This window comes from Montipora capricornis, chromosome 6, assembly GCF_036669925.1.
Source record: "Montipora capricornis isolate CH-2021 chromosome 6, ASM3666992v2, whole genome shotgun sequence".
NCBI lineage: Eukaryota > Metazoa > Cnidaria > Anthozoa > Scleractinia > Acroporidae > Montipora > Montipora capricornis.
This window is the reverse complement of record NC_090888.1, coordinates 53,902,792-53,905,291: the sequence shown is the minus strand read 5'-3', so window position 1 is coordinate 53,905,291 and position 2,500 is coordinate 53,902,792. Positions and strand designations below refer to the sequence as shown.

At 36.1% G+C, this 2,500-nt stretch overlaps 1 protein-coding gene across 15 annotated transcripts in view; it reads left to right on the top strand.

The window, feature by feature from the left end:
• LOC138052499 (bombesin receptor subtype-3-like) overlaps positions 1-2,500 on the top strand; it is a 65,302-nt gene that overhangs the window by 53,830 nt on the left and 8,972 nt on the right. For 9 of the 15 annotated variants that reach the window (XR_011133097.1, XR_011133094.1, XR_011133090.1 and 6 more), the window contains exons 1-2: positions 773-1,048; positions 1,211-1,354. The exons of 4 other annotated variants lie outside the window; for them this stretch is intronic. The gene's annotated coding sequence lies outside the window, so the exon portion shown is untranslated. Of the gene's footprint in view, positions 1-772; positions 1,049-1,210; positions 1,355-1,625; positions 1,745-2,500 lie in introns of those variants that run through there. 2 more of the 15 variants (XR_011133099.1, XR_011133091.1) reach the window with 2 other exon arrangements.

The window sequence follows — 2,500 nt, the reverse complement described above, 5'->3', positions numbered from 1 at the left end:
CCCACCCATACTAGTGTTTTAAGAATACTCCCAGAAATTCAATTCAATTCTAATGTGAACAATTTCTTCTGATTTTTATTTAAAAAGATGAGAGGCTGATCACGCAAATAAAAACACTCTATACTCAGTAACGAGCAACAAAAGAGACTGTTGCTGTTAAGTATTCAACAACTGATTTTCTTCACTGTTTTTCTAATCTTGCTTTCAAAAGGCCTTTGGGAGACTTGACATGGGAAGTATAATCAAACTTGAATCAAACAGTAGAAACTAAGGTTTTCGATAAGCAATTAAGAATAAGCAGCGATATAAAAAAATGCCGTTTCGACGGCTCCATGCCATCGAAACCTTCACACGTACTTTCACTGTAATATGAACTCACATAATGTTGCATTACATTCGGCACATGTAAAATGCGACGTTTAAAACGGGCCTAAGAATGATGGCCATGATGGAGCCGTCCAAACGCCATTCTTTTATATCGCTGCTTTTTATTCTTACCAGTAGAAATACCTAAAAACGTTGGCTTATTAAAGTGCTACTGAGACGAAAATCAGTGTGTTTTTTTTCTCGATTTTTTTATTCTAAGTTGAAGACTATACCCTGAAGTTGACAAAAAAATGTGTCCATGGCTAATCTGACGATGATTTACATCTGTAAAGGCTGCCCGAAAGTGTGCAAATTTTGTCCGCCATTACTCAAACGAGGTACTCGAGCCCACAATTTTTGTCAAGCGGCGTTCCCTCCATGACGTCATCTTATCATCTAGCGAAGTCTTCCGCCGTATGTTTTTAGTAAACAGAGTGGTAGGAACTGTTGTGTTCTTCAAGTTTTTCGTCTTTTTCGTCGGAGGACGGTTCGGAGTTGAATTCAGACAGTAGTAGTGTGATTTTAGGGGACAGTGAGGCTAGCTTCGTACCCTATGACGAAGATTTAGAGCCGCTTGCAACTCAAGAAGAAGCTGCCGCCTACGAGGCAAACATGGCTCTGAAGCAGAGCGGGAACTCGAGTTCCAAAGGCGCTTTACGGGCGAAGTTGACGTCGGAACACGGTAGGTATATCTTAAATTGTTGCTTCATTTTTCGTTTCGTTTCGTCTCTTCGCTCTGAACTCCTTGTTTTCTGGGTTTGATTTCGTTCGCAGCAAATGCCTGTGATTATGACACTGGCTGAAGTTAGAAAACTTGAATACAACCTGCTGATATTTTTCATAGGTGTACTTGTTTGAATTGTTCAGTCACTCTAGCAACCAAAGCAGAAGAATGCATTTGCTGTAAAGAAATTGGCCGTGTAGACGAGACCAAGGCTGGGAACAGTTACCGGACCATTTTCAGTCAAGGTCTTAAGAGCGAATCAGAGTAAGTTATTTGATTTCTTTTTTTTACTTTGTAAGTTATGCGTCGCTTTTTTGCTGCTGTCAATTTATTGCCACTTTCTTCGAATTCTCCGCCAAGTTAACACAGTCGCACACAAACAAATCAGTGACAAATGGCACATTGTTATAGTTAAGCTTATGCTCCCCTCATAAATGAATAGCAACTTTGTTGCAAAATGTAAGGATTACAAACATTTGCAGGCATCCTGAAAATAAGCCAAGTAAACAAATATATTCCAATTTTTTTTGGACAGATTTCCTCAATCTGTGTCTTGCAGCCATTTTTCTAGACTCCTTTGGGACTTTTCTGGCCACTTAAGAGCATTATCCTTTACCTTGTTGCACGTAAAAAGCAATCATGACAGCATTTCCAAGTGAAAATGGACAATACCATGGCTTCAAGGATGATGAATCTTAGACAGTGTACATGTATTTGTTTTTTTTATAATAATAATAATAATAATAATAATAATAATAATAATAACAATACTAATAATAAAATAACAATAATAATCACGTCACGTAATAATAAAATAACAATAATAACAATGATAATAGTAATAATAATAATAATAATAATAATAATAATAATAATATAAATATATTAGCCACAAAAGACAGCAGTCACTGCAATTTAACAACCAGCAAATTATGCAATGAAAGTGCTAACCTATGAAAAAAGAAACACTACAGTTAAGAAATATCACACAAGCTGCTCAATTACTTTCCCTCCCCCTGGATTTCTTTGAAATAGGCTGTGTATTGTAACTGTCATACTCTGTTCTATGTTGTAGTTATTACAAGGCCACAGTATTTATTAATAAAATGATTAGTGTTGTACTAAACATGCAATGTCTTGGCTTCCTTTGTTTCAATTTAGGTAGAAACAAGAACAGTTACATGGGTTCTTAATCTTTATTTTCACTGCAGTGTTAAAATTGGCAAAGCAATACATACAAGGCCATTATAAGAAAGAAATGAAATTTATTGGGGGAAGGTCAAAATGAAATTCTTTACCCTACTTCGATTCTCTATTTCCTTTGTCATGATCCATGAATAATTAGGGTTAGGAGACAAAGTAGTGTCATTTGAACATGAATTTCATTTTGACCTACAACAGATGCATAGA